Raw genomic sequence first — 11,932 nt, forward strand, 5'->3', positions numbered from 1 at the left:
GTAATCCTAATTATATCCTAATCTGGTAGCATCTAGTTCTACTTTATGCCTTTAATCCCAAACTCTGAGAAGACTGGCTGTCAGCCATGAGCAGCCCAGAAGTGGGCTGCCTAGCAGGAAAGGTCCAGGCAAGAGCTGCCTTCCCATTGCAGTAGGCTGGCCAGCACTGATGCTGATAGAAATTGTGGGTATCTGTGTTGGCCACAAACAATGCTGTTTGCAGCAGGGTGTGCCTGAGACATAGTTTCTATTTTGAGCAGAACCTTCTAGATTTGCAGTGGAAGTGGAATAAATAGTTGTTTACGGCCTTTTAGTTCCTGGACATATTCCACTTTGTAGCAGAGTGCACTTCTTGGGAATAACTCTGCACCTTGCAAAGGGCAGTCTCCATTAATGCTGGGAAAAAACCTACTTTAACAGGATATTAACAGCATATTCTGTGATTCTATGATACAGAAAACTACAGGATGTGCAGCCAGAAAATAAAACATTAAAGGCCTCCTGCTCATAAAGAGCCTTTAGCTTTTCATCCACACATAATTATGCCTTCAAAACTTGAAGGTTGACTGGAGGTCATTTTAAATTCAGGCCCTAATTACAGTCTTAAAGGGATACCTGGCATATTTTGAAAAACCCATTTCCTTATTCAAGCTGGTGCTGTGTGTCCAAAATGTGTGTATCGGCTCCCTAACTCTTAAGACTGACTTGGAAACTGGAGCATTTTAGAATCTCCATAATCCCCATAAATCCAGGAAGTGGTCATTTAAGAAAAGCTGTGAATATCAGGGGCATTATGATAAAATGTGTGCGTGGGCAGCTGGGTATCTGCTTTGGACAGCATCACCTCTTCATAAATAACCTGAGTGTGCACATTCTGCTGCTGGTGCATTGGATATTAACTGCTACTATTGCTCTTTACCATGTTCTGGGTAATTTCCTTAGTGTTCTGCTCTGCCTGATGGCCATTTTATTTCAGAATGAGCATAAATGATTTGCAATGAAAATTGAAATAAAATGAAATGATCAGTGAGACGTGCACATCCATGCCAACACTGCCTGGAAAACCCTCTAATTCTATAAGTAGGTGCCTAAATAAGTGGCCTGATTTTAAAAGAACTGGACAGTTAGCTGCTTTTATGGAATGTACTGTCTGCTGGATGCACTCAGAGTGGTTGCTATAGAGCATTCAGCTTTGGTTTCAATCAGTGTGCTAAGTCCACTGCAGTTTTGCTCTGTGATTGCATTCCAGATGACACTTAGATTCCTTGAAGACTCCATAGTGGTTCCTAAAGCAGACAGGTGGAGGGATCTGTTATTTCTAAACAGGAGTCCTGCAGCTCAGTTGACTGGCAGAAGCTCTGTGATCCCTCCAGGCCATCTCCTACAGGGACCTGGGTGCAGATACTGATGTGATTAGCACTGAAAAAAGATGAAGTTAGAGAATACCTAGTTTAGTTTAGGTTGTAAATGATAAAAGCCTAACATGAAGAAAAAGGCTATCTGGGATGAAAGACCTACTTTGGAAATAAAAAAAAAAGGTGGATGTGCATACCTGGACCCTTACACTTAGGATGCACAAAATCTGGGAATGTTGGTCAGCTTATTTTAAAGGCAGGCGGCAGAGAAATGGGGAGGAATGGAATTCAGTCCTTGTGGCATTCAGCAGGATTTGCCTTAGGGAGTTTGCTGTAAGCCCATCTTAAATTTACACTTAAAGCAGAAAAAACACCCTGAAACATGTAAAAGTGGGAATTATCCCTGAAATTTCCTTCTTGGGCTTCTTTTACTTACTTTCCTTAAATACAAAAACAGCACTGACAGGTTATGCTATGCAATGCTGCAGATCTCCACTTCTGGCTCACTCCAGGTGTGCGGATGCTTTCTTGTGCTGAATTCATGCATGTGTTGTTACCCCTGTTAAAAAAGCCAAAGACACCCATGTCACAAGTGTCCCCAGATGGCTGGATCCCAGGCTGGGGACCACAGCTGCCCCATGCAATAGCTGTAATGGTGTGGTCAGGCTGGGCTTGTTCAACCTGAAAGAGGAACCCAGCAGCAGCCTGCCAGTTCCTACAAAGACATCATCAAGAAGTTTGAGCCAAGCTCTTCACAGCAGTGCATGAAGGGACGATGAGACGCAACAGCTGAGAAGAGTTGAAATGAGAGATTTGGATGGACATAACAAAAATCTTTCGCTATGAAGGCAGTCAAGTAATGGAACAATTTGCCCAGAGAGGTTGTGCCGTCTATGTCCTTGGAGGTTTTCAAGACCAGATTGGGTAAAGCCCTAAGCAACCGCATCTGACCTCAGAGCTGATGCTGCTTAGGGCAGGAGGTTAGAACAGAGACTTCTGGGGGTCTCTTGCAACCTGAATTACCTTCTAAACCTGCAGTGCTAGGAAATGTCCTTGTGTGAGAAGGAGGATCCCAGGGGTTTTAGAACAGGCTTGGGAACAAGTACTAAGTACAAGTCCATTTGCTGTCATGTTTTTGTGGTCTGTGTCCTTCATGACTAATGCAGCAAGAGCAAGGTGATGTTACAGCCATCTTTAGTAAATATTGATAGCCTCAAGATAAATGCCACCTAAGTGTGCACTCTGCAAAGGAAGTTGCTTAGACATATGCTCCAGGACTTCTCCTGATTATTGAAGCTGTTGACCTTTCAAGATGTGAAATTCTTGAAACAACACAAACCTTCAGGAAATTGTCTAATGGTTTGTGCTGCTCAGGAAGTAAGTGTGCCCTTTCCTACTATTGTAAACATATTTTACTGAATAACTCTTTTGTTTGAGAAGTCTTGAAGACCAGGTTCCTGTTGTGTCTCATTTACAGGATAAGATGCTGAAGAAATGTGTGTTGTCTTGATACCCATCTTTTCCCAGCTAGGAGAGAAACACTTGTTTAGCGCTGGCGTATGTGTGTGTGTTCATACGGCAATTTGCAGAGACTTGCTGTCCATCCAGCGTTGACTGGTAGCAAAAGCCAATCTGTCTTTAAAAGCATGAATGATTTTGCAGATAAGAGGCTTGATAAACCTTTCAGGTTTGCAAGTATTTCACTGGGTATTTTGGACTTAATCCTGCCTCTCCTTGCAGGCCATGAATCAGGGGTGCAAGGAGACCTCTCGGCATCAGTCAACACTTTTGCCCAGAGAAGTCATGACTGTGAATCTCTCATGGCTACAGCTGTCTCTGCTGCTTCTAAGTCTTTCCTCCTACCTTTCTGCAGTAGCCCATGGGGTCCATCCATGCCTTATGGGGCCACTGCTAGCTCTGCAGGGCTGGGGTAAGGCACCTCCTGGCTCTCTGGACCGTAGCTGGGGCAATTGCTGGGGTGTGAAAACACTAAATGAGTTCAGGTCCCATTGCGATCACCCACAAGGATCTTTGAGTAAGGCTGAAGTGGGCAGAGGCTTTCTCAAAATGGCTTTGAAATTGCATTCACAGCATGAGTGGTTGTTTTCCAGTAAAACTGTTCATTTTCTTCTGCCACAAAACCTAAAAGGCTCTTTCTTATTCCCTGCTGAATCTTTGAGATTGATGTGGACTGCTGGGCAGACTTCTGTCTGCTTTAAAACAAGGGCTGGTGGCATGTCAAAGCTCAGTGAGTTAGATGGGCAGAATCCCTGGAACTGATGCTGCCTTCACTTTGTGCCAGTTGGGCTTTTCCTCCCCCAGCCACCAGACTCTGCATTAGCATTTCTCTTCCCTAGCAGCTGCTTTTCAGGAATAAAGCTGGCTTGGAAGACTTTGGTTTGCCCTGCAGGGTCTGAAGCCCTCACCTCTATCCTGCTGCAGCTCTCATCCTATCATAGGGTGCTCTGGTGAGCTCCAAGCCTCAAGATGTGCATCAGACACCTCACGACACTACTGCTCACTCACATCCCTTAGCTACTCAGTTGCAGGTGAGGTGACTTTTTAGCACAGTAGTTGGTTTCAGTGCAAAGTCAAACTGACATATTTAAACCCCTTTTTGTCAGTGGCTTTTCAGGAGTTGGTTCTTACACAGATGCTTGCAGGCCATTTTTTCATTACTAGAGCTATTGCTCTTTCAGGTTATGAAATGCAACATTTTGACGAAACCCTGCTGAGATTAACTGGTTTGTTCAGCCACACCAAGGAACAAAGTTTGTCTTTTTGTGCTTGCGTGGACATATGTGAATGAAAAAATGACTTGAGCAGCATCTCCAAAGATTTTGTTGATTCATCTGTTAAACTTTGCATAAAAATCTACAGGGGGCACAGAGCCCACCAGGAGTATCTGCATGAGTTTAGAAAGCTGCTTCTAGGTACTGCTTTGCTCTTCATTATTGGCCACCTCTAAGAATGGCCCCTCACTTAGGTTTGCAGGTGGGCAGCATTGGCATTAGGGCCATTGAGAGCCTCCATCAGTCTGCCCCGTCTCCGTCCTGCTGTACAGAGACAGCAGTTCCTGAACCTTGTCATTTATTGTTTGGCATTTTATAATGACCTGAAATCTGTGCTGGTTCATTTTAAATGCCAGTCTCCAAACTGTGACAGTTTGGTATCTGCCATATGAACAGCTTTGCTGGCCTGCCACAAGGCTGCAGGTGGTGGAGGCACTGCTTCTTCTGTCAGCCTTGATGCTGCCCTTGCTTGTGCGACTGCCTGCCTTCACCCATGCCCAAGCCTCCAGCACTGACTCTCCGTGGTGGGGCACAGCCAGGACCTTGCCAATGTGTGAAGAGGTGGATCTTGGTCTTAGTCTATGAGGACCCCATTTCAGCCTGACATCAGGGACTGGACTGTGGGTCACAGAAGAGAGGTGCAGGGGGACTGGCACAGCTGGGATGTGTTTGCATAGCACAGCCTTGGGAGGTTTGCCCCGGGGCACGTAACAGACTGGTTGAAACAGTCTCCCAGTTCTTCACTAGGTATTTGAGATGGGATAAAGTAGGAAAGTGTCAGAGGACTGAAAGAAAGACTCTTTGCCCAGTATTCAGGAGCACAACAGTGCAGGACAGATTAGGCAGCCTAAATAGGCTATCCAGAAAGATGCTGAGACAAATCATTGAACGGTCTATTTTAAGCACTGATAGATCAAGGAATAGCCAGTCTAGTAAGGATATAGTAAGACCATACCACATGAAACTGATTTAATGCTGTTCCTGAGAGTAACAGGCCTGGTAGATCAGAGGAGGGAGATGTAATGCATGCTTACAGGTTGACTTTGGGAACACTGTTGACACAAGCCCATAAGCAAACTACTAGGTAGGTGAGAAGGTGGATGTGGCACGATGGAAGTCATCCTCGGCAGACTGTGTGGTGCAGCTAGGGATGCTTTGGGGACTGGGGCTGTTGCTGAAAGCCAGCAGTAATTGTGGGGGGACGAAGAGGAGAGAACTTACAAGTGTTTTGGTGCCAGAACTGGAATTGTAAATGATCTTGACAACCTCAGCACAATTTGCAATCAGTGAGATGAAGTTCAGTAAAGACAGAAACCAAATGTGCAATATGAACACTAACTGGGGAAGCAGCAAGACTCTAAGGGAGGCTGGGGCTGGAGACTGCCTGCACTGCATGCTCTTGCTAACACTGTGCTGCTGAGTCAAACCCTGGGAGGTGCAGGGGAGAGTCACCGTGTGAGCACAGCCAGGGCTCAGGCAGGACTTTGGATGCTGGTACCATCTCTGCTGTTGCAGAAGGGATTGCAGTGTAGTGCAGAGGTATTGGCTGCTACCATCTGCCTAGCTGTTGCATGAGTTCAGCACAGATTAGTTTCTCTGTTTGGCTTTTACCTTTCAGAAGTAATTTGGAAAGTAACATTAATTTTAGTACAAAAGTGAAGAGCAGGAGGAGGCTTTGTGATTCATTCCGAAGCACGCTATTAATGTTAAAGAGTGAAAAATAAAAAAGTCATGGGCAATATAAGAACATCATATTAGACCTAACTGAAGTGCAGCCAGCTCAGGGGTAGGATGTATCAGCTATTTAGCACCAGATAACAGCATTCAGAAGTGTGCAGGACTGAGACATGAAGGAGATTATCCTAATCACTGAGACTTACAGAGCAGAGCCAGGAGGGCAGAAGTGGAGACTGACAAGGCAGTTAGCTGGGATAAACAAGCACTTTCTTGTAAAGCAGTGTAACAGGGTTTCCAAAAAGGTATGAATAGCAGCCCTTCTATGTCTGAGGCTTTGATTTCTTACTGACTTGTGGGAGTTGAGTGAAGTCAGCTGAGGCTAATGCTGTTTTCCTAGCATGTCAAATTGGGAGTGACCCAGTTCTTACTGAATGAGGTAAAGCTGAGAGATGCAGCCTTACAGTGAAGCGTCTCCTACAGTTAAATCAGGTGACATAGATGTTCCCTTCACTGCTGTGTTGCACAGTCTGGAGCATTGGGCTGGGATGCTGCAGTGCAGAGGGATGTGCTTAGCCCTCTCCAGTGCCCCAGGACATGCAGTTGGCTGCCAGCTGGCAAAGCTCACCTGGCTCAGCCCAGAAAGCAACTTTCACAGATGACTGCTTATCCTTCTGTGCTCAAAGTTACCTCTGAACATACCTGTAACAGAGCTGGAGCACATCTTTTCACCGGTAGCATGAAAGTGCTGTGAAAGCCTGTGAATTTTAGGGTCAGTCTGGTGCTGGTATCAGGGCAGCAGAGGACCAACGTTCCTGTGTCGCCATTGCAGAAGCAGGGAAGCAATTAATGTTTTCTGAGTTGGGTCTCCTTTCCTCCTGCCAAGCCCCTGACTGCCCCAGATCAGAGGGACCAAGGACTCTCTTACAACCCTTATTGTATTGGAGGCTGTTCTGGATGCACTGGGAGTATAGAAATCATGCAAAGTAAGGCCTCCACCATACAGCAGCTTGGGTTTGATGCATGCTGGGGCTGTCCTGCCTGCCTGGTGCCTTTAGGATGCTCCAGCAGCTGTCTTGGTGCTATACAGGGACTCAGGGTGGCCTGCCCACTTGTGAAATATATTACCTGAGAGTCTGAAACAATCTGTGGAATTTGCAAATGGATGAAGTATCGTGATTCAGTCAAGAAAATGAGGCAAATCCATCACAAGGACAGAGAAAGCCAAGCAGTGAAAGAGATGTCAACTGGTAAAGGGCAGCGTGATATTAAATTATCCCTCACCTTTTGCTCTTGCACCGATTTTATTCTTTGTTGCCAAGTTACCAAGTACATTTGCCTTGTTCTTACACACATATTTCCCTCCAGCCTTGGTTCTGGTTGCCGTCAGGTTGTTTTTGAACATGTAAGCATTGCCCAGACCTTGTAAGCCTGGAAGAAAAGGACAGCAAGGCTGTAGCCACTGCAGACGCAGTGTGTGTTCAAGGCATGCAGTAAAAGCAGAGTAGGACAAAGTAGCTCTTCAGCTTTCTTCTTCATGGGCCACAAAAGTCAAGTAGTATGTTCTGCTGGCAGAGAGGTTGTTTGCTTTTGGGTGGTTCTGTTTGGAGGGTCAAGATCTCCCCCAGATCCCCTGGCATTTATTTCCCTCCCTTGGCTTGCCAGGCTGCTGTGCTGCGGTGTAGGGGGTCACAGCAGAGTATAAGGACAGAAGGGTCCAAGTCACCTTGGAGCTGCTGAGCAGGTGAGATCCTGGGCTGACTTTCAGGCTGTTAAGTGCAGTTTGCAGAGCACAGGAAGAGAAATTAGATCTTCAAAACTCTGAACATGGCTTGATGCTAGAGCTACAGTAGTAGTCTTGGACGTGCACTGTGCCATGCTTACAGAGCAGCTGTATGGAGCCTCAGTGGGAAACCGCTGGGTTTTGGAGGATGGAATATAGTTGCATGATTCATAGACAGAGGAGTTGTTGGTCTGGGTGTAGCTGAGCTGGATTTCTTCTCTGGCTGTTTGAGAGTCAGGCATCAAAGCAGCTTACTTAGGTCAAGTATCTTCTGCAACTGTAACACAGCAGAGTTAGATCCATTCTTGCTTGTACCTGAAGCATGGAGGGTCTGTCATTACCCTGATGGCAATTTAAAAATGTTCTTGCTGCATATAAAGCATCAGGCAGAGGCTGTGGGATTCACCTGATCCTGTCTCAGAGGTAACCGGGCATTTGCTTAAATTCAATGCTACTTTTCAGGGGCTACTGACTTAGCAGAGTTACTGTCCTTCCATCAAGAAGAAATTTGCTTTTAGCATCTTGCCTGACTTATCTATCATCAGACTGCCCAGCACTTTGGTAGTGTGAGTCTAGGTTTCTTTTGATGGTTGTTGATGCCAGCTCATAAATCCCCATGCTACAAGGAACTGCTTAGCTCAACAGCTTGGGCTTCATCTGGAGGGGTGGTACATGTCCAACTGAACCTCTTGGGGTGGGCATGCAGGTTTACAGGGACCATAAATAAAGCGGCTGTTGTAGTAATTGGTTACTGCCCTGTGCTTTATTCTTCCTGGGGATCTGCAGTTAAGCTGGGGGAGGCAGAGGAAAGTTCTGGCACTTTCCTATTTCAGACATTTTCAAATTTCTTTTACTTCTCTCTCTGTGCCTCTCCCCAGGTTTCTTGTTGTTGGAATCTGATTTATGTTTCTCTATGGAAGCTGCTAGACATTATTCCTAAGGACTGTAACAAAAGAACTGAAATGCCCTTTCCCATTGTCTGAATGCTTATGAGCAGAAAGAATGAAGGTGTCTGCCATGGTCTGTAAGCAGCAGGGCTGCAGACCCCACAGGTCCCTAATTTGCTTCTACAGGTGTCTGATAAAGGCGAGTTTATTGTCAGGAGACCCCAACGCCCTCTCTGGGGACATGCAGCATGGTGGAAACACTTTCTGAGGCCTGAAAATCAGAAACCTCCACTCTGTAGTTTCTAAACCGCTCTTGGACAAATGTGGGTGATTGAGTGTGGTGGCCCCAGGCCCCAGGTCTCAACACCTGCAGGGAGGGAGGTGCTGGGACCAGCCTAGGCAGCAGGAGAAGAAGTGGTGTGCAAAGCTGGCAGGAAAGGGGGCTATTCACAGGGGGACCCTCACAGGTTTATAAGCTCTGACAAGGATACTGCTTTGACATGCTTTTTGTTCCTACACAATTCTCACTACCATTAAAACTCAGGCTGGTGTCCCAGCTGTGTTGCTATATGCTATCTTCCCACCAAAGTTATGCTCTCTGCTTTAGTGATCCTGTGCAAGTTACCATGTTTCACATGGATTTACTGAACTGTGAAGTCTCACAATCTGACAAGCATCACTGCTTTGCTATGTCGGTGGAGATACAAGTCAGGGGTGGTGCTACAGTACTAAGGCATTGGGGTCCAGATAGGTGGAAGCAGGCCTGCGGTGTGAGCTGTAGGAGGCCAGGATGACCTGTCACGTTGTATGTCAGTGAATATATCAATTTGCTTGTCCACCACATGTGGAAGGTTATAGAAATAGCAGCCTTCATCAGAAGTGCTCATTTGCGCCAGCTACCTGACAATGTCTCATCTGGGTGCTGCTGGATGAGTGCCTGCCCTGAGAAGAAGGGGTGCCCTGTTGAGGCACCAGCTCTCCATGGAGAGGGTTTAGCTGTGGCTCTGGCTGTGGTCATCCTGGCTCCCCATGAGTCTGATAGTTGGCTCACATGTAGGGTGGGTGGCACTCCTGTGGGTCATGGTTGCACTTTTCTTAGTCATATACTCCGGAGGCTCATCTTGCAAGACCTGGGAGGCTGTCCTTGTGTACAAGCAGTGATCAGTAGTCTGGAGGGCTAGAGGCCACCGGGGCAGTGTGATGGAGAGAAGCTGTGCGCTGTGGTGAGTCTCTGGGGTGGGAGATCGATCTGGACCCTGCTCCATAATCCTTAATCCCAGGACCTGGGCCAGCAGGGCAGTTTATGGGATTAGGAAACTCAAGGGAGAGCTACAGGTTTTCAGTCTCCCGTTCTCTGGGCAGAAAGCCCTGCTCCAGACCCCAGGGAGACTGCAGATGGTGCTGGTCACATGCAGCTCTGCTGCTGTACAGCACTGTTAAGCTGCCTCAGGTGTTGTGGGAAGCCTTGTGCCCCTTTTGAGTCACTCCCAAAGTGCCAATAACAGTGTTGGTCTGACCCCATTTCCCTGTCTCCTGAGAGTGCCTGTAAGCCTCTAAATCAAAGCCTCTGAAGCCCTTCCTAACACCAACAGCCCAGCCCTCCATCTGGAGCATCTGACAGCTGATATAAAGCTGATGTTTCCAGCTGAAGAACTGAACTACTTTGTTCTTTTCCATGATTCCCTTGGCAAAGGAAAACAAGCCCATTTGTTTAGAAGCTCATAAAAGAGAAGCTTTATAGTGGGAACATTTATAAACTTGTTTGCTTTTGACCTTCTCCACATTGCTGATGGTTTCAAGTTCTTGTCCCAGACATTGTGCTTGTCTGAGCTGTCAGTGACATTTTTGAAAAACAGCCTCACTCAGAATAATTTGCATTGCTCAGCACTCCAACACTGAGCCTTTACATGCCATCTTTCTCCAGTGCAGGGCTGGGTAGAGCGTGCAGGTGTGATATACCGACAGCCTTATAGAACAGCACTGCAGACCTGGCTGCCGAAAAGAAGCCTGGCCACTAATTCCATGTTGCTTTTTTTTCTAGATTAATTCATGCTGCTCAGGCAGTGGGCATTTCCCAAATTCTTAGGTTACTAAGCACTGAGCTTGTGCCATTGTAGGGGGAGGGGGGGCGAATCATGCCCCTGAATGAATAAAAATGTGTTCTGTGAAAGCAAGAAATTAAATCTCAGTAAGTGTGGGTTATGGGGGGCAGATATGCTTGAAAGAGATAGTAAGACATCATTTTCAGAGATCTTCAGTAAGACAGATTTTCAGAGATAGCAAGACAGCAGGTGTAAAGTACAAGCCAGGACAGTCACCTTTATTTATGCCTACAGGTAGGAAATTGGGATTACCTTGGCTGGACTGAGGGACCTCAAGTGTTAGATTCAGAATTTAATTTTTGAGCAGATGAAATCTTTTTTTCCACCTATGCTCCTGCTGACGGGGGAAGGACTCTCCCAAGTACAGATCCTCATCTGTGACTGATGATTTGGATTCCCTTCTTGAATTATACTGTCATGGATTTCTTCAAAATATGTTTGAGAACCCTGCCCACTTTTCAAGCTTTTCTCAATCTGGAAAAGTCTTATTTTACTTCAGTCTGTAGGGAGTCTTCCTCATCTTTTCTGCATCTGTAAAACCTTTCCATGATTCTCCTGCCCAGACCAAGGACATCACAAATTGCTAGATGCTGAGTGCTATGAAGAAACATCAGCTCCAGAGACTGCCTGGGATGAGTACTTGCACATTGCCCAACTCTTTCATCATGGATTCAGGTGAAATACATCAACCCCATTGGTGTATGATGGGAAAGTGCATGTACTGATTTGATACACTCTTTGTATATAGGGTAACATTGTCCAATTTCAGATAATTCCTAGATTCAAATTGTGAGCATAGCACAATGTTGAAATAATATGTCTCATTTGTCTCCTAAGTGCTGGTAAACAAGACACAGCTGGCAGGAGATGTACAAGTAGTTCAGTCCTAATTTTCCCCATATTCCCACTGTACTTATTAACATAAAGTATCCCCTTCCTTAGTTTTTCTGAAGACAGAAATGGGAAAAGAAACGTAAAGCTGAAAGTCTCCACAGTGGATTCAAGGTGGGAGTCCAGCATGCTGGAGACTGCTCACTTCAGCACTGGGAAAGAGAAGGATATCATGTTTTATTATCATTTGCAGACTGTATTAATGACAGGGGCTAATTGCAATTATTGGGAGAAAAAGTTAACACGTTCTCTTGAGTAACTACCACTGTTCCCTCTGGAGTCATAATGAAATGTGCATTATCATGCAGTTGGAGATGTGGCAGGTCTGTATCAGTGCCATAGCTCTGAAGTCCATGCCAGTGGGAATCCCACCTGAGCAGGGCATCAGGTCTGTCTCCCTCCATCCTTACCTTTCCCATTTGGCCAGTCTTTACCTGGTTCTTCTCAC

The 11,932-nt window shown here is 46.1% G+C and overlaps 1 protein-coding gene across 6 annotated transcripts in view; it reads left to right on the forward strand.

The window, feature by feature from the left end:
• The window catches only part of DNAI1 (dynein axonemal intermediate chain 1), a 151,123-nt gene that overhangs the window by 110,562 nt on the left and 28,629 nt on the right, over positions 1-11,932 (forward strand). The gene's annotated exons all lie outside the window — the stretch shown is intronic.

The sequence above is a fragment of the Falco punctatus genome, assembly GCF_963210335.1.
Source record: "Falco punctatus genome assembly, chromosome: Z".
In the NCBI taxonomy this organism is placed as follows: Eukaryota; Metazoa; Chordata; class Aves; order Falconiformes; family Falconidae; genus Falco; species Falco punctatus.